The sequence below is a fragment of the Microcaecilia unicolor genome, chromosome 2 (assembly GCF_901765095.1).
Source record: "Microcaecilia unicolor chromosome 2, aMicUni1.1, whole genome shotgun sequence".
In the NCBI taxonomy this organism is placed as follows: Eukaryota; Metazoa; Chordata; class Amphibia; order Gymnophiona; family Siphonopidae; genus Microcaecilia; species Microcaecilia unicolor.
The window spans coordinates 559,782,777-559,803,285 of record NC_044032.1 but is presented as its reverse complement, the minus strand read 5'-3'; the positions used below and the strand labels follow the sequence as shown (position 1 = coordinate 559,803,285).

Genomic DNA, 20,509 nt, shown 5'->3' with positions numbered 1-20,509 from the left:
ATGGCTGCCTCCCCCACAAGTGCCAGAAATGCCTCCACTTACTGCAGAGGTTTGCAACTGCCGCGGGTTAATGTTTGTTATTAACCCACGTTACCTGCAAAATCTTAAAACAATTTAGTAGCTAGGGACATAAGTGATTTAAGATTGCATACCTTAAAAAGCACAAAACATTTTGCACGTCCTTAAATAAATTCTTATTAACAAAAGCAGTCCTTGTCACCCAGATTGTGAGCTAGCTATTCTGTTAATTTCATGCCCAGTTTTAACACATGGTTTACGCTCTTCAATATCACTGAGCATTGGCCCCCAAATAAACATGTAAGCATGGGTATGGCATCAGGGCTACGAGGTAGTGCATGTGTGCTCGCCACCATTACCAATTAAAAATTCTGTTGTGCTTTCCTCACAGATATACCATTTGTGTCAGGAAGCAATGGGAAGCTATTTTTGCCTATGTCGTGGTAGGGGGAGGAGGGCAATGACAGAAAGGGAGGGCCTGGATGAGGAAGCAACTCTTTCGTGCCCATCTCTGGCCACTCAGCCTCACCCCATCCCCTCCCATTCTCTATACAGGGCAGAAAATACAGGGCCGGTGAAGAAACAGAAAGCGAAGGACTGAATCATGGAGCAGTTTTGCTCACTACAGTTTCTATGCTGTGTTAACTACAGAATGTTCTAAGCAGTTTACAATTTCCACATGATTGATGTCTACAAAATCCTGAAGGGTGTGGAACGAGTAGAAGTAAATTGATTTTTATTCGTTCCAAAAATACAAAGACCAGGGGGCACTCAAGGAAGTTACACGGAAATACCTTTAAAACAAATAGGAGGAAATGTTTTTTCACTCAACGAACAGTTAAGCTCTGGAACTCTTTGCCGGAGGATGTGGTAACAGCGGTTAGTGTATCTGAGTTTAAAAAAGGTTTGGACAAATTCCTGGAGGAAAGGTCTATAGTCTGCTATTGAGACAGACATGGGACGCAACTGCTTGCCCTGGGATTTGTAGTATGGAGTGTTGCCACGATTTGGGTTTCTGCCAGGTACTTGTGTCCTGGCTTGGCCATTGTTTGGAAAACAGGATACTGGGCTAGATGGACCATTGGTCTGACCCAGTATGGCTACTCTTATGTACTTATATTTCATACACAACAAATCACAAGTTGAAAAGTGCTTTCTCTTAGCACTGTACAAAGGTATCTTTCACTGAAGGAGTGTGTGGTTCGTATGTGTAAGGGGGTAGATATGTGACTGTGTGAGTAGATGAGAGGTTATGAGTAGAGAGGGGCTGAGTGAGTGGATGGAGAGGTTATTTGTAAGAGGCTGAGTGGGTGGGGAAGTTAACAGTGCCTCTGGGAGCTGAACGGGTGACTGAATGGAGGGGAGTTAAGAATGCTGGGGGACTGAGAGGATGGATGGGGGGGGGACTATGAGAGACAGAAAGGTTGATAAATGAGTGGATGGGAATCTGAGTGAGTGAGCAAATAGAAGGGTAATGAGTGGTGGAGATGCTGAGTGGGTGAGAGCATAGAGGGATTATGAGTGGCAGAGGGGCTGAATGAGTGCGGGGAAGTGCAATTGAATGCAGTGAGGTGGTGGACTTCATACTGCTGTTTTTGACTCCTAGGGGGTTAGGCCACACCCTCCCCTCTCCCCCCATTTCCCCTTTCCTTCTAGATTCCCACTCTCCTCCCTTTCTCACTCCTTGGATTCCATTCCCTTCGCTTTCCTCCCACCCCCATCTCACCCTTCTGTCCCCTTTCCTTCTTTTCTTCCCTCATTATCAACACTTACTACTACTACTACTTAACATTTCTAAAGCGCTAATAGGGTTACGCAGCGCTGTACAGTTTAACAGAGAAGGACAGTCCCTGCTCAAGGAGCTTACAACCTAAAGGACAAGTGTACAGTCAGTCAAAAAGGGCAGTCAAATTGGGGCAGTCTAGCTTTCCTAAACAGAGGCATATTCTGCTCTCCTGCCTCTTATGCCAGTTGGGGTAAGAATGTGACCACAACCTCAATTTCAGAGGAGTCAACAGAAGAGTCAAGGATCCACAACAGGTAATAAGCAAAACAGATAACCTCCCACCCCCCCCACCCCCCCCCCCCCCATGGGGAGGGGTTGTTGAGTAATTGGGGAGAGCGGGAATGTTTGATCACAATGAGTTTCAAAAGCAGATTTTCTTTGTCTGTATTATGCTGAGAAAATAAGAGAGGTTTTTGTCATTTTGCCTTGGCAGCTACCCTGTAGGAGAAATGTATCAATCTGATGAAATGTTACAGGGCTGAGCTAAGCAGAGAGGGAGGTGGGCAGCACCTTATGTTGATTATTCACTGAAGGAAAGACAGACTGACTGATGGAATCACATTGACACACTTTGGGAATATTATCCACTAAAGGGGATAAGAGTAAAGTTGATTTAGTAATGCAAGCACACAAAGGAAGGTTAGCTGAAGCTAATTGGGGGGGGGGGGGCAGAGATTTTATTCATCATAATAAAAGAGAAACATACTGGCAGTGACCTCTTGACTGGGCAGTGTATTCTGCGTTTTCAGTTTTCTGATATTCAGAGATTCTGGGTATGGCCTTTTGGTTATAGAACTCTGTTAAGGGCTGATATTCTGGGCCACAGCTGGGAAAAGTACCCTGTGGGATCTTCCTGAAAACTGGTTGCCAATTACAGTGTGACACTGTATTACATGGTGTGACCTTACCTTGCATTTAATTCTGGTCACCATATCTCAAAAAAATGTATAGCGGAATTATAAAAGGATCAAAGAACTGTGACCAAAATGATAAAGGGGATGGAACTCCTCTCATATGAGGAAAGGCTGAAGAGGATAGGGCTCTTCAGCTTGAAAAACAGATGTCTGAGGGGGGATATGATTGAGGTTTATAAAATCTTGAGTGGTGTAGAACGGGTAGAATGGAATCAATTTTCAGTCTTTCAAAAAGTACAAAGACATGGGGACACTCAATGAAATTACATGGAAATAGTTTTAAAACAAATAGAAGGAAATATTTTTTCACAAAGAATAGTTAAGCTCTGGAACTCATTGCCAGAGGATGCGGTTAGCATATCTGAGTTTAAAAAAGGTTTAGACAAATTCCTGGAGTAAAAGTCCATAGTCTATTGTTGAGATAGATATGGGGAAGCTACTGCTTGCCCTGGGATTGGTAGCATGAAATGTTGATACTAATTGGGTTTCTGCCAGGTTCTTGTGACCTGGATTGGTCACCGTTGGAAGCAGGATACCGGGTTAGATGGACCTCTGGTCTGACCCAGTATGGCTTCTTATATTCTTATGTTCTTGGGGACTTGGTGGAGGAGAACTAGGGAAGGACATGAGGAAGGAGTAAGGGGTGGAACACAGGCCACACTGCTACACCCACACAAGGACTCAGCCTACAGTGCAAGAAAGGACTTAGCGCCAACCGCTCAACGGACCGATGGAGCCTACCCAAGGGGGACTCCACTTAGGTTGGGTCTGGAATCCAGGGACACTCCAAGGTTTCAGAGAGGTCAGCAAACCAAACAGATATCAAGAAAAATGTTATTAATATACTTAAAATACAAAGCCCATCATGACTATATTTTGATAAATCTTTGTCAAAGGTACAACAGAATAGAACTACAATTGCATTTCACCATAAGTTGTGGAGTGTGGTAGCCGTGTTAGTCCACTCTTAAGGTTATCAATAGAAATCAAACAAAATAAAACATGGAAAAGAAAATAAGATGATACCTTTTTTATTGGACATAATACATTTCTTGATTAGCTTTCGAAGGTTGCCCTTCTTCGTCAGATCGGAAATAAGCAAATGTGCTAGCTGACAGTGTATATAAGTGAAAACATTCAAGCATTACTATGACAGTCTGACAGGGTGGGAGGATGGGGGTGGGTCGGAGGTATGCATGGGGACATCAAAGCATATCATTGATATTCTAACAGGGTGGGTGTGGATAGGTGAGGGGTGGGGTGATCAGCAGAGACATACAGCTTTATGGTTTATAATGGGCTAGGAACCCCAGGTCCTTGTTAAGTCCTTTCTGTTGGGTGTTAAAATATTCAATCATTCTGACTTCAAAGGTCTTACGTTCTTGTATGGTTTTAAAGTTACCTTTCAGTATTCTCACTGTGAAATCACTGGTACAGTGTCCTGGTTCTGTGAAGTGCTGTCCCACCGGGGTGGGGGCCCTACTGGCTGTATTGTTCATGTGATGTCTATGTAAATTGAATCTTGTCTTAAGCATCTGGCCTGTTTCTCCAATATAGCATCCTTCGTTACATTTTTTACACTGAATGATATATACCACATTGGAAGATGAGCAAGTGAAAGATCCCTTTATGTTGAATATCTTTCCTTTGTGGGTAACTGTGGGGTCCTTTGAAATATTTTGGCATAGTTTGCAACTGGATAAATTACAGGGACGTGTGCCCTTCTGTTCCTTTTCAGTCTGTGATGGAAGTTTACTTCTGATTAGCTTGTGTTTTAAGTTGGGTGGTTGTCGGAAGGCCAGTACTGGTGGGGATGGGAATATCTCTTTCAGTAATTCATCCTCCTGGAGTATAGGTTGTAGATCTCTTATGATTTTCCTCAGTTTTTCCAGCTCTGGATTGTATGTCACTACAAGGGGAATTCTGCCTGTGGATTTTTTCTCCTTGTACTGTAGCAGATTCTCCCTGGGTGTTTTGAGGGAGGAGGCAATATTCTTGGAGATTATTTTGGGGTTGTAGCCTTTCTGTTTGAAGGATGCACTCAGGCTTTTAAGGTGTCTGTCTCTGTCCCCTGGGTCAGAGCAGATACGGTGGTATCTTGTGGCTTGGCTGTAAATGATGGATCTTTTTGTATGTGAAGGATACATACCATCCTACAATCAGATTCAAAATTGACTACTCCCCAGAAAAAGTCAATTTTTTGGACACCACGGTCTCAATCAGTGATGGCTGTATACAAACATCTATATACAAGAAACCCACAGACTGATGCAGCTACCTCCACAACTCCAGCTTCCATCCTTTTTGAGGGGGTAAGCAAACATGTGGACAATGGGGAGCCGGTTGATATTGTATATCTGGATTTTCAGAAGGCGTTTGACAAAGTGCCGCACGAAAGACTCCTGAAGAAATTGCAGAGTCATGGAATCGGAGGTAGGGTATTATTATGGATTAAGAACTGGTTGAAAGATAGGAAGCAGAGAGTAGGATTGCGTGGCCAGTATTCTCAGTGGAGGAGGGTAGTTAGTGGGGTCCCGCAGGGGTCTGTGCTGGGTCCGTTGCTTTTTAATGTATTTATAAATGACCTAGAGATGGGAATAACTAGTGAGGTAATTAAATTCGCCGATGACACAAAATTATTCAGGGTCGTCAAGTCGCAGGAGGAATGTGAACGATTACAGGAGGACCTTGCGAGACTGGGAGAATGGGCGTGCAAGTGGCAGATGAAGTTCAATGTTGACAAGTGCAAAGTGATGCATGTGGGTAAGAGGAACCCGAATTATAGCTACGTCTTGCAAGGTTCCACGTTAGGAGTTACGGATCAAGAAAGGGATCTGGGTGTCGTCGTCGATGATACGCTGAAACCTTCTGCTCAGTGTGCTGCTGCGGCTAGGAAAGCGAATAGAATGTTGGGTGTTATTAGGAAGGATATGGAGTCCAGGTGTGCGGATGTTATAATGCCGTTGTATCGCTCCATGGTGCGACCGCACCTAGAGTATTGTGTTCAGTACTGGTCTCCGTATCTCAAAAAAGATATAGTAGAATTGGAAAAGGTACAGCGAAGGGCGACGAAAATGATAGTGGGGATGGGACGACTTTCCTATGAAGAGAGGCTGAGAAGGCTAGGGCTTTTCAGCTTGGAGAAGAGACGGCTGAGGGGAGATATGATAGAAGTGTATAAAATAATGAGTGGAATGGATCGGGTGGATATGAAGCGACTGTTCACGCTATCCAAAAATACTAGGACTAGAGGGCATGAGTTGAAGCTACAGTGTGGTAAATTTAAAACGAATCGGAGAAAATTTTTCTTCACCCAACGTGTAATTAGACTCTGGAATTCGTTGCCGGAGAACGTGGTACGGGCGGTTAGCTTGACGGAGTTTAAAAAGGGGTTAGATAGATTCCTAAAGGACAAGTCCATAGACCGCTATTAAATGGACTTGGAAAAATTCCGCATTTTTAGGTATAACTTGTCTGGAATGTTTTTACGTTTGGGGAGCGTGCCAGGTGCCCTTGACCTGGATTGGCCACTGTCGGTGACAGGATGCTGGGCTAGATGGACCTTTGGTCTTTCCCAGTATGGCACTACTTATGTACTTATGTACTTATGCTTAAGACAAGATTCAATTTACATAGACATCACATGAACAATACAGCCAGTAGGGCCCCCACCCCGGTGGGACAGCACTTCACAGAACCAGGACACTGTACCAGTGATTTCACAGTGAGAATACTGAAAGGTAACTTTAAAACCATACAAGAACGTAAGACCTTTGAAGTCAGAATGATTGAATATTTTAACACCCAACAGAAAGGACTTAACAAGGACCTGGGGTTCCTAGCCCATTATAAACCATAAAGCTGTATGTCTCTGTTGATCACCCCACCCCTCACCTATCCACACCCATCCTGTTAGAATATCAATGATATGCTTTGATGTCCCCATGCATACCTCCGACCCACCCCCATCCTCCCACCCTGTCAGACTGTCATAGTAATGCTTGAATGTTTTCACTTATATACACTGTCAGCTAGCACATTTGCTTATTTCCGATCTGACGAAGAAGGGCAACCTTCGAAAGCTAATCAAGAAATGTATTAAGTTATGTCCAATAAAAAAGGTATCATCTTATTTTCTTTTCCATGTTTTATTTTGTTTGATTTCTATTGATAACCATAAGTTGTAATACTTCTTTCTCACCAAAGTGACACAAAATTGAAAACATCATCCTCAACAATGTAATCCAAAACATATACTTTGGTTTCAAAACCTAAACTAAAAATCTCAAGCCAATGTTTATGGATCCTCTATTTTGCCATTTGCCAGAACCTCAACTTCTATACCATTACAGGTCCCCTTCAGCTTCTTCCTGCAGGACTGGGAACCTTATTGGTCCTTCACATAGTAACATTGTAATTGACTGCAGATAAAGACCTGAATGGTCCATTCAGTCTGCCCAACAGTCACACTCATTATCAAGTCATGATTATATCAGCAATGAACATGATATAAAATACTTTATTATTGTCTCTGTTTGGCATCCACCTGGCTCTGTCCTTAGGTTCCAGCTACTGAAGTTGCCGTCGAAGCCCACTTCAGACTATCCAAACCCATCTTGTCATTTAAAGGACACAGACCATAACAATCTGCCCGGCCCTGTCCTCACGTACCAAATTACTGGAGTTTCTGTCAAAGCCCCTCCAGCTTATCCTAAACCAGTTTGCCATATAAGGGACCCAGACCATATGAGGTTGATTTCTTATAAGTGCATAAGTGTTGCCATACTGGGACAGACTGAAGGTCCATCAAGCCCAGTATCCTGTTTCCAACAGTGGCCGATCCAGGTCACAAGTACCTGGCAAGATCCCATAACAGTACAATACAATTTATGCTGCTTATACTAGAACTGCTGAGTTGCAACAGTAGTGCGCAAAAATTACAAAAAAATGAAATTGATGTGAGCACAATGGCACATATGGACTGTTTTATTTTGAAATATGTTAATAAGTGATGCACTATGAGCAAATTGTGAGCACTACTGGAGGTTGGGGGCAGCCGATGATTATACAGTGTCACAATTGCAGAGGTTTGATATATACCTGTGTGACAGTATGAGACGTCCCTTTACATATAATATATTATGGTTGAAGTAAATCGCTCTTCCTATCCATAGCTGTGTATCCTAGAAATAAGCAGTGGATTTTCCCCAAGTCCATTTTCATAACAGCATGTGGACTTTTCTTTTAGGAAGCTATCCAAACCTCTAAGCTAACTGCTTTTACCACATTCTCTGGCACAGAATTCCAGAGTTTAATTACACGTTGAGTGAAGAAATATTTTTTCTGATTCGTTTCAAATTTACTACTTTGTAGCTTCATTGCATGCTCCCTAGTCCTAGTATTTTTGGAAAGAGTAAACAAGCGATTCACGTCTGCCCATTCCACCCCACTCATTATTTTATAGACGTCTATCATATCTCCCCTCAGCCATCTTTTCTCCAAGCTGTTTCAAGCATTTCCTCATAGGGAAGCTGTCCCATCCCCTTCACAGCCAGAGTCGCCATCTATGCGCCACTTCAAACACACATACAACCATTTAAGTTTTGTTTTTATACCATTAATTTTTTAATTAGAGATCCTCTGTGTTCTCTTCAGCTTTTTCTACCATCAGGTGTGGGAACCTTGCCAGAATTTTCATTTTTGTACCACCACAATCCTATTGAGATTGTTCTGCAGTTGGGGTAACAACCCAGCTGGCAACTTCAATTCTATGTTGCTGTGGTCCTCTTCAGATTTTTCTGCTGGTGAGGGTAGGAACCTTGCTGGTGCCTCACTGCATTCTTAATCTTTGGTTGGATGGAACTCTTTGCCGGAGGAGATGGTAACAGCGGTTAGCGTATCTGGATTTTAAAAAGGTTTGAACAAATTCCTGGGGGGAAAGTCCATAGTCTGCTATTGAGACAGACATGGGAAGCAACTGCTTGCCCTGAGATTTGTAGCATGGAGTGTTGTCACGATCTGGATTTCTGCCATGTACTTGTGACCTGGCTTGGCCACTGTGGAAAACAGGATACTGGGCTAGATGGGCCATTGGTCTGACCCAGTATGGCTACTCTTATGTTCTTATGGTCCTTGCCTCCCCACCAACCTCCTGCTTCTGGTGTCACTTCCATCCACTCTATTCATCCTGCCATCTCTGTAAGCATAGGACTGTTTGTGCATACACAAACAAAATCTATATATCTAGCCAGACAGAGAAATGGAATCACTGAACTCATTGACTGACTCATTATTAACTTAGGGACTCAGAAATAAGTCTCAAAAAATGCCTCTCTGGATCTAGAAAATGCTACCAATGAAAATTACACAAAAAATGTTAGATTACTGCACAATCCAGTTCTGTAAAATGCCTTGACACCTTGATGTAAATAGCCGTACCTAAATTTAGAATTTGGGCACCCAGATGCCGCTGTAGAGTAGGTGATCCCCATGCATCATTGGATGGAAGAATTGCCCCCTTAACAACTTAACTGACACTCAGATATGAAAAACAAATTCTCAACAATAACACAATAATCAGACATACACAGTGGTGTAAGTTCAAATTCTGTGCTCCCGGGCAAAACTTTTCAGAGATCCCCCACTGCAGTGGCAGTCATCCCTCCTCTGCTCTGGGAGCACGGAGAAGTGTTTAATAAAATGCTTGTAAATAAAGAAATAAAAAAAATAGACAACCCTTACATCCATCTACCATACACAAAACCCTCCACACACATACAATTCACCAATCTCAAATGCTCCACACACATATTCCCTCAGAACCACACCTGTTTCCAATAAAACACAGTCACGCCTTAACACAGCTTACACCCCCATACAATAAAAACCCCTACACAAATCCCTTGCACCCATAGAACCCTTACCCATTCAAAAACACACACACAAACACACACATTTCCCAGATACAGTCCTATCATTCTAATATACATATACCCATAAACATACTCAGAGAGCCCCATACATACACCTCAATCACATACACCCCACGCTCAGTCAACCTCCAATCCTAAAAACACCTCCCCATCATAACTCCTGCTACAGCCACACCTTTTACAAATATATGCTAGGAAAGCATTCCTAAAGCCATGATTCTGCATACTTTCTCTTCTTATTTTTCATTTGGGTTGACTGTGTTGAGCTATTGCTTGAAACAAAGTAGCCGACATTCACAGAAAGGATATTCAGCAATGGAAAGTTTCAGAAATGAACAAGTGCAGCCCTTCTAGTGAAGTTGGCAGACTGCTTTATTGCCATTCATTACTCTGCCAGCGGGATCTCAGCTTTGCATGAAGGAAGGAATTAAAATTTAATTTTAATGAAAAGGCAGCAGAAGTCAGAGGTTAAGGTCCTCACAGCCAGGCACCAGGCAATCCAACGAACAAATGGCTGATGGGATGGTAGATTCTACAGCAGAAGTTTACATTTCTGAAATTTTGAAAATAAAATGGCCAGGCTGAATGGCTGGGGCTTCACTCCCCTCTCCACATGACTAAAAATGGAAGTGGTTCCTAAACCTGTCCTGGGGGAGCCCCAGCCAGTCGAGTTTTCAGGATGTCCACAATGAATATTCATGAGCAAAATTTGCCTCCAGAGTCCCAACCCAATCTTCTATCTTTGTAGGTTCTGCAGAGAGACATGTTTAAGAATTGTATCATCTCCTGGCACTATAGGGTCAATCTTGGGATGCAATGCAGCAGAGCCACACAGGCTGAAAAGGGTTTGGTCAGGACTCAAGAGCTGGCAAGGCAACACTAAGGTAAGTAGACTTTTACCTTACTCTGTTCTATTTCTAATCATCCCATCCAAGTAGTGGCATGGACAACAATATGCACATTCTAATCTAATCTAATGCAAGACTTATTTGCCACACAAATTCCAGCTGGAGGTTCTAGATGCCTTACATCCCAAGAAACCCATTAATTAAATATGAGGAATTACATCCCAAGAAACCAATTAATTACATATGGGGAAACATATCACAAGAAATCCATTAATTAAATACAAGGAATTACATTAAAAAAAAACTAAAAATATAAAACTATGACATTTTTTTAAAAATCCCGACCCATGAGTAAATATAAAAACACATCAAAATAAACACAATAAATCAACAAAATCAAATAGAAAAGTTTTCAATTTCTTTCAAAATTGTAAATAATTTGATTCCATTCTGATGTGCATAGGTGCTCATTTTCAAGGCACATAGACTTACAAAGTTACATGGTAACCTATATAACTTTGTAAGTCTGTGAAAATGAGCCTCATAGTAACATAGTAGATGAAAACAGATAAAGATCTATACAATCCATCCAGTTTGCCCAAGAAAATAAACTCATAGCATAAGGTATGATTTGGTACTACATAAGTATACTTGATCTTGATTTATCTTTGCCATTTTCAGGGCACAGACCATAGAAGTCTGCCTGGCACTGGCTTTGCTTCCCAATTATTGCATTGCCATCTAATCACCGTTAAGTGTGCTTGATTCCACACCTTCCATATAGGATTCCTTTGTGGAGGAGGGGGGAAGTGAGAGGAAAGGGAGATATTGATAGTTGTGGGAGGCTTAGGAAGAGAAGGGAGATGCTGGATTGTTGGGGTGGGTAGGGAGGGAAAAGGGAGATGCTGGATTTTGTGGGGGGATAGAAAGGTAAAAAGGAGATCCTGGACTTTTGGTGGGGTACACAGGAAAAAGAGAGATCATGGAATATTTGGAGGGTAGGTAGGCAAAAGGCAGATACTGGACTTTGGGGAGGAGTAGGAAGGGAAAAGGAGATGATGAGCTTTTAGTAACTAGTGACAGAAAAGGGAGATGCTGGACTGTTGAGGGATGTAGGGAGGGAAAAGGGGGTTGCTAGATGTTTAGGGAGTAAGAAGGGAAAAGGGAGATGCTGGACTGTTTGGGGATATAGGGAGGGAAAAGGATGATGCTGGACTGTTGGGGATAGGGAAGGGGAGATGCTGGACTATAGGGTGGGTTATTAACCAGTCCTGGGTGCATGTATGAGTTAGATTGTCTATGCCTAAGTCAGTTATCCATGGAGTAGCCAAGCTGTAAGGAATAGCCTAGTAATTATAACAGTGTACTAAGCCAAGGTTCAAATCCTACTCCTCCCATTAATGCTCTCTGTGGCCTTGGGAAAGTTAATGCCCCTGACATCAACCTAAACTGTAAACCCACTGGTGTCAGTAATTACATCCACAACAAACAGTGTGGATTGCTTTTAGCCAGTACAAAAGCATTTTTCATTTAAGCAAAATCACAAAAGAAGGAAGAGTCTGAATTATAGGCACACCTAAAAGGACAGACATGGTGTTCCATTTGGCATTCATTTCTGTAAACAAAGGTTAATAAAGATACTGCACGTCTAATCAGCAGTCAAGTTTAGCATTATGGACTGTACATGAAAGAACCAGTAAGGAATTCAGCTACATTGTTTCTTGGTCTTTTAGCCAAAATCGAAGCATGGTCTGAGTTATCAGCTGAGGACAGTCCCTTCTTTACCCTGCATTTGAGGTTAAAAATTTGTACAATGTGGAGTGCTTAACCATCTTGCCACTTGACTCCACTGGCTTTATGTCAAGCTGAACCTGCTGTATACTGTCCTGGGTGAATCTTTTCATAAAGGCAGTTAATAAGTCCCAATAAATAATAAATATAATGATGGCCAGAGCCGGGTCCAGCTTTTTCTACAGCCAGGGCAACCCCAACTATTAAAAGACAGCATTGTATGTTACTTGAGGTCCAGGGCACCTATTTTGGGGAAAATAGAATGAGCAAGAGTGCTACTGATCCTTAGATCCAGTTAGGATTTATACCTCATTCTCCTTACCAATCCTGGTCTCCCACTGACCCCTGTCTCCTTCTTCTTTCTCAACTTTCTATTCCCCCATCACCCACTCCCTAGTCCTCTGCAGGCAAGGCCGTTCTTTGGCAGGGGTGACCGGTGTGACCGCACAGGGCCTTGCACTCAAGGGGGCCCATGGCGCGCCTCAACTCCACCTCCTCCTGGTCCCGCTTCGGATGCTTTCTGAGTCCCAGAGAGCCAGACCTCTCCCGCAGCTGCTGCTGGCAATCATCACCTCTGACCATGCACGTTATCTGTGCTGCGCATATGCAGTTCTGCAGCAGCGCCACGCACACCAGCCACTGGTCTCCGCGCCATGACATTACCAGACCCCGGCCGTGAACTCACAGGGCCCCCCCCAACTCTCTCCATGGGCCCGTACTGGTGCACGCCTCATAGCTGACTGCTGAGCTGCCACCCACTGCACATAACGCAGCATGCAAACTCTTCTTCTCGACTCTCCTGCTCTGCATGACTCAAGTGCAACAGCAAACGTGTCCTCAGGAGGCTGTCCCCCTCCTCTCCGGGTTCACTGCTCCTGTGAATTTTTCTCTACAGGATTAGCCAATTGGCTTTCTTTCGCCCTGCATTGCCTCTTGTTATCATCACATGTCTGACTGACGGACCACATTCTTTTATTTTTCCAGCGTTGATGCTGATATTTGCTTTTGTGATCCTCGTGTATTGCTCTGAATGCATTCTTTTAAGTATACCCTGTGTTATCCTGCACTTTGTCAGTCACCCTTGTCCCCCCCCACAAAATATTTGGATTTTATGGTGATAGCTGGAGGTTTGGGGCTTGAATCAGATACCTTCGATCCATGGCAAAGGAGTTTCTCTGTGTCTTTAATGGGAACCTATGCACTTACTTTACATCTTTTTTGGATACTTGGGGATCTCTGTGTTGCCTCTCTGGTTTGATGGGTTACAGTAATAGGGGAATTTGAAAGTACTGGATCTTTTCTTAATTTTTCCTTTTATCTCCTCTGTTATGAGAATTGGAACTCCTAATTGTAGTGAACTTGAACTGAATAATTTCAGGGGGGGGGGGTTCATGATAGCATTGTGCTTATTTCAATCCGTTTTTCTGTACAAGTTTTGCTTATTTGTCTTTATTTGAAATTTCATAAATAAACATTTTTGTAAAAATTGAATAATCTTGTCAATGGGGTGGGGGCAGGGCTAGGATGGGCCCCAACAAATTGGTCTTTACAGGGCCCCACACTTGCTAAGACCGGCCGCTGAGAGGGGGGGCAAAATTCCCCGGGCCCGGCACCAGGGTCTCTCTCCCTCTCCTGCTCCCAGACCGACGGCGCTGCAGTCCCCAGTCTCCACCTGCCTACCCTCAGCTCCGTTGACAGCCCCCTTCTGTCTGCCACCAGGCCCCCTGATTAAAGAAAAAATCTCTAAATCAGCAGCGCAGCACCAGCGAGCAGCGCCTCGCATCTGTGTGAAAGCAGCAGATTGCCTTGGGCCTTCCCTCACTGTGTCCCGCCCTCGCCTGATGTAACTTCCTATTTCCATGAGGGCGGGGCACAGTGAGGGAAGGCCCGAGGCAATCTGCCACTTTCACACAGATGCGAGGCGCTGCTCGCTGGTGTTGTGCTGATGATTTTGAGATTTTTTTTTAAATGCAGGGGGCCCAGTGGCAGACAGAAGGAGGATGTCGATGGAGCTAAGGGTAGGCAGGTGAAGACTGGGGACTGCAATGCTGGCGGCCTGGGAGCAGGAGAGGGAGGGAACAGTAGTAGTGATGGGGGGGGGCGGCCTTGCCCCGGGCCCGGCTCAGTCTCTCGGCGGCCCTGGTCCCCTGAAGCCATCATCAGTACTCATCCATTCCCAAACCATCATCTTTCTTTCATTCCCTCAACATACCTAGATCCACCTCCTTCCCTGTCATTCAACCCCTCCTAACACCCAATCCCTTTACTTTCTGATCTTTACCCATCTTCTCATTACCCCCCTTTCACCTCCTCTGCAGTCCCATTTCCACAATCTCCAGCATTCCCTGTCCCTTTACACATTCTCTCAATCCCTTACTAGGCTCTCCAAATTCTTCATTCCATATCTCCATCTCTCCCTCCAGACCAAATCTCACAGTTGTTATCAGAGGATTTGGCCCAAGGCAGCAGGACAAGATATCTGATTAAATGTGTCTCATACTGTCTGACTGTTAGGGTGCATGGTTGGAGGAAGACTCAGTGTGGGTAACCCATGGCAGCCCATTCAGCAAGGAAGGGTGGGGAGAGCAGAAAATAGGGGAGGGAAAGAAGGAAGGAGGTATCCACCTGCTCACTATCCCCTAGTTCTAGCCCTGATGACACAACAACCATTGCTAAAGTAATTTGAGAATGGCCCCTTTTTGGCCATTTGGCTGAGAATGTACAATACAGAGGGTTATAAGAACATAAGAGTAGCCATACTGGGTCAGACCAATGATCCATCTAGCCCAGTATCCTGTTTTCCAAACAGTGGCCAAGTCAGGTCACAAGTAACTGGCAGAAACCCAAATCATGGCAACACTCCATACTGCAAATCCCAGGGCAAGCAGTTGCTTCCCATGTCTGTCCAAACCTTTTTAAACCCAGATATGCTAACCGCTGTTACTACCTCCTCCGGCAAAGAGTTCCAGAACTTTGTTGACTGAAAAAATATTTCCTCCTATTTGTTTTTAAAGTACTTCCATGTAACTTCCTCGAGTGCCCCCTAGTCTTTGTACTTTTGGAATGAGTAAGTAACTGATTTACTTCTACTCATTCTACACCACTCAGGATCTTGTAGACCTCAATCATATCTCCCCTTAGCTGTCTCTTTTCCAAACTGAAGAGCCCTAACCTCTTTAGCCTTTCCTCATACGAGAGGAGTTCCATCCCCTTTATCATTTTAGTTGCTCTTCTTTCAACCTTTTCTAATTCCGCTATATCTTTTTTGAGATACGGTGACCAGAACTGAACACAATACTCAAGGTAAGGACGCACCATGGCGCGACACAAAGGCATTATAGTATTTTTTGTCTTATTCACCATCCCTTTCCTAATAATTCCTAGCATCCTGTTTCCTTTTTTGGCCGCTGCCGTACACTGAGAAGAAGATTTCAGCGCATTATCTACAACGACACCTAGATTTTTTTCTTGAGTGCTGACCCTCAAGGTGGACCCTAGCATCAGGTAACTGTGATTTGGATTATTCTTTCCAATGTGCATCATCTTGCATTTGTCCACATTAAATTTCATCTGCCAGTTGGACGCCCAGTCTTCCAATTTCCTAAGGTCTTCCTGCAATATTTCACAGTCCGCACATGTTTTAACAATCTTGAATAGTTTTATATCATCTGCAGATTTGATCACCTCACACATTGTTCCAATTTCCTTATCATTTATAAATATGTTAAATAGTACCTGTCCCAGTATAGATCCCTGTGGCACTCCACTGTTCACTCTCCTCCATTGAGCGAAATGACCATTTAACCCTACCCTTTGTTTTCTGTCCAATAACCAATTCCTAATCCACACCAGAACTTTGCTTTCATTTTCTCAGGAGTCTCTCATAAGATACACTACATCAACCCCTTCCACTCACACCCCTTGGTTATACCATGATCAAATCAGGAGATTTCAACCACCTGTTAAAAAATGTTAGTTTTATATAATAAAATATTTTATATTATTGCTACCAGTAGGTCTTTTTTAGCAAATTATGAGGCTCTTTTACAAAGCTGTGACAAACACAAACACCTGCAAAACATGACATACCATAGGGCACACATGCGCTAAAAAATAAATACTATTTTTTTTCCTGGTAAGAGCATGTCTGGGGCAAAGAGTGGGTGTGTTCTGCCTCTCTGATGTAACTTCCTGTTTCCTCAGAGGCAGCCACAGTAGAGAAAAAGCCAGTGCCAGCGGCAGAGCAGAATATGGAAATTACTGCCGCCACCAGCTTTTGGAAAATGGAGAAAGAAGGTAAACTCTGGGAAGGGATGGAGGAAGGAAGGGGTGGAGGAATGAAGAGGGGAGATACCAGAACTTGGCCTGGGGAGGGGCGGCATCTCAGCCCTGCCTCAGGCAGCATCTTGCCTTGGGCCACCCCTGTTTCAAAGTAATAGTTTTCAGGATGTAAACCGCAGAATAAATGGAGTGGAGGAGTCTTCTAGTGATTAGAGCAGCAGAGAGGGTAGGGCTGGGCTGTCGTTTGCAATGACATGTCGGTGACATATTCCATATCGTTGCATGTCATTAACAAGCACAAACAAACAGAAAAACACATTTTCCCCCGGATTCTATAAAGGGTGCCAATCCAGATCGGCGTCTAAAATAATTCATTAATGAGCTTCAGTGATTTAATTACTGGAGTTAGCAAGCACTTAATTGGCACTAATTATGATTTGGGCACCAGTCTGGCTGTGCGCTATTCTGTAGCAATGGGCGCCTAAATTGGATCACGTGTAACTCAAAAGGGGCGTGGCCATGGGAGGGGCATGAGTGGGTCAGATGTGTTCACAAAAGACACCCGCATTGTTACAGAATAGCAAGGATCTATGCCAGGATTTACAGCACATTTCAGCTGTTCAACGCTATTCTATAGCGCGCTCATTCCAAAGCACCCCTTTTTTTTTTAAAGTTCAAACCATCTTTATTCAAATTTTCATTAAAAAAAAATCAAACAGGGCATTCATTAGCAATACAGGAGCAATATTAATTGTATACATATCTAAAAGCGAGATAACAATTAAGCTGTCACATTTTAGAAAGAAATCCAACACACTGGAGGCTCATGGTACTGGCACAAGGGAATAAATACGACATATTGTCTACACTGAAAAAAGAGGGAACAGAGGATCATAATGTTAAATAGAACAATACGATACAATTCAAAATGATTTTGCTCTGCCGTTGTGATGACATTTTTGATAGTGAAAGACATCGATAGAAGCTTGGTAAGTTACCTGGTTTACCAGACCAATGAGGATTTGAGGGAGTTACCCATGGAGCAGTCTCCTCGCACATCCATTCAGTGCTAGAGCTCGAGCATCCCCGCCCCCCCAAGAAGCACCTTTTATAGTATAGCATTGAGCCCCAAATTTTATCGGTGCCAAATTTTTGGTGCCATTTATAGAATCTGACCCTGTGTGGTTTTTTGTTTGTCGACAACAGTGTGCCTTCTTTGCCCTCTCTGCAACAAGTATGGGCTCTGCAAATAGTGCACACAATTTGAAAAGAGGGTACGCTCTTTCGGAAAGAGTGTGTTCTCTTTCCCGATAGTGTACACATAAGAAAATGAGTGTATGCATACGCACATAATCAGGAAAGATGGTGAACTCTTCATTATTTGCTCCTAAATGAAAACGAACAGTTAACTAAAGCAAAACAAAATTTGGGTTTCTGCCAGGTACTTGCGACTGGATTGGCCACTGTTGGAAACAGGATGCTGGGCTAGATGGACCATTGGTCTGAACCCCCTATGGCTATTCTTATGTTCTTATGAGCAATGCAGCAATAACACTGTAAATGAAACAAAACAAAAAAATTGGGAGCTGCCCATTACTAACGTAGGGAAGCTAGGGTTCAAATCTTGCTGACCTTCCTTATGACCTTGAGCAAGTCACTTCACTCACCACCGCCAATATTGAACAAGCTCCTTTATTATGTCCAGGAAGGAGTAATCTGTATTTATTTTTATTTTATTTATATCATTTTTACCCCAGGTTTAGCAGCCCCAATCATTTTGAACAGCTATGTTTCACCCTCTGTTGTATCAGGTACAATCTCAAGGCCCTGTTCACTTAGCATTTCCTCAGAGGCTTTTAAGCAAATAGGGCTGATTGTAAGCCCTTTGGGGACAGGGAAATAATTAATGTTCTGGGGAAACAGCCTGGCATGCAATTCTTCTCCCCCTCCTCCCTTCAGGGCAGCCTGTAGGGAATAGGGGGGGGAACGGGGTAAGCCAAGAGCAGAATACAGAATAGTCCCTCTACTTCCTAGGCCAGTTTCTTTGGTTCCTGTCCCTGCCCACCCCACCACTTCCTTTCTGTCTCTAACTTAAGCCCTGATTAGCCTGGAACTGCCAATGATAAAGGCATAAACTGAATGTAAATAAATGCACAGATCTAGTGAAATAATAGCAGTAGATCAGTTCCATATCTGCTCACCTGCTCCTGTCCTGTAAATCCTGCCGCCATGCACCTTGATTACCAAAACACAAGAGGAGCATCAAGCAGCCCCAGACCATGTACAAATGCACAATCACCCAGCAAAGCAAAAGAGGTGCTGCTGCCACTAATAACAACAACAAAAAAAAGCAATCTAGCCCAAAACCCAGACTGAATTCATCTGAAAGAATGGAGACAGTTAAAAGGAAACTTCTTTACAAGAAAAATGAATACGAGAAAAAAAAAAAAAGCGAAATCACTTAAAGTTTTCAAATCTGGAAAGGAAAACCTTAAAACAATAATTAAAAATGCGCCCTTTTCATTATGGGGAGGGTTGCTGTTATTGCAGGAGCTGATTCCGTGTGGAGCTTGCTTTGGCTGCCGATGGTACAAGCTGCTGCTCTATTTCCCATTTGCTGAGAAAGAGAGAATCCCAAACGGGAGTCCAGAAGTGACAGTCCTGGGTACCTCCTGGAGATAAAATACGTAGTGACCTCTCCACTGATCACCGTCTCCTGTTACGAAAAGGCAGTTCCAGGTCACACTGAGCTCTGTAACCCCCCCCCCCCCCCTCCACTCCACTCGATCCCCAGGGAGGAGGAGATGGCCACCCTTAACCCACCCTCCTGGCCCCCTTACCTGAGGCTGAAGAGGAGGAGGATGAGTGAGTGTTGCAGCCCCTGGGTCACGTTCGCTGCCGGCAGGGAGCATTGCGCCCCGGCACTGGCAGGCTGATTGTACCAAGCAGAAGGGAAGGAGAAGGCACAGCCCCGGGGCTCCTCTTCATCTCTCCGGGCTCTGATCGCCCGCGATCCCCAGTTCCAGCGCTAGCAGGAGGGATCTGCAGCCCTTCGGTCGTTAGCCCGCAAGGCAAGCTGCTGGGGGCGGGAGGAGAGAGGGAGGGGGCGGCGATGCTGCTGCTGCTGCTGTTGCTTTTGCAGGGATGCAGGTGCCTGTGACAAAATCCTCTCTCTCTCTCTCTCTCTCTCCCCCTCCTCCGGGGACAGAATGGAGAATGCCAAATGGAGGGGGGGGGGGGGGAAAGAATATGTTCATATGCCAGGCAGCTTTGCCCTCTCTCGTTTACTGTGATCATTTTTAAGCCATTCACCCTTTCCCTGCAGCCCTGACAGACTGTCTTCTCTCCTGTCCCTTGGGACAGTACTTTTAAAGGTAGAGAGATGCAAAGCTCTGATGCCGTAAGCCTTTTTGTAGGCATTTAAAGCTGCCCTCTTGGTGCCTGGTGTAGGAGGAGGGGGGAAACGGTACAGCTCCCGGTGATATAGTACCCAAAGAAACAGCAACAACCAGACTGCTTTTACCTATACATATTGTGTATGTTTTTTAGGGGGGGGGGGGGTGTCATTGCATGAATGCACATGGCTCTCTATTCCTATAACTCTACTGACCAATGCCTAAATCTCAGGCAGCAGGAATCAGCTCGCTGTTTCCTGCATAAAACCCCTCTCTCTCCCCTGCCAGGCAGCTGCAGACAGCAGGAATGGAGGAGGGGGTGAGCCTGGAGAAGATTGAGCACAGAGCAGGAGCAACAGCAGCTAGAGATCAAGAATGTGCTGCATCTTGCCACCAGGCAATAAATGTAACCTAATCAGGGACAGCACCTAAACCTGGCGACCGTCCTCTCTATATCTAAATTTGGCATGAAGATAGGACAAATGCAATTTAAAAATAGGGCCAAATCAGACAGGGAGTTTTAAAAATAAAATGTCAAAAATAG

General features: G+C 44.1%; 1 protein-coding gene across 1 annotated transcript in view; it reads right to left on the bottom strand.

Annotated features, from left to right (window-relative positions):
• Nucleotides 1-19,481, bottom strand: part of TRMT9B (tRNA methyltransferase 9B (putative)) — a 59,735-nt gene extending 40,254 nt beyond the window's left edge. The window contains exon 1 of the mRNA XM_030192208.1: nucleotides 19,411-19,481. The gene's annotated coding sequence lies outside the window, so the exon portion shown is untranslated. The remainder of the gene's footprint in view (nucleotides 1-19,410) is intronic.
• Nucleotides 19,482-20,509: the final 1,028 nt, after the last annotated feature.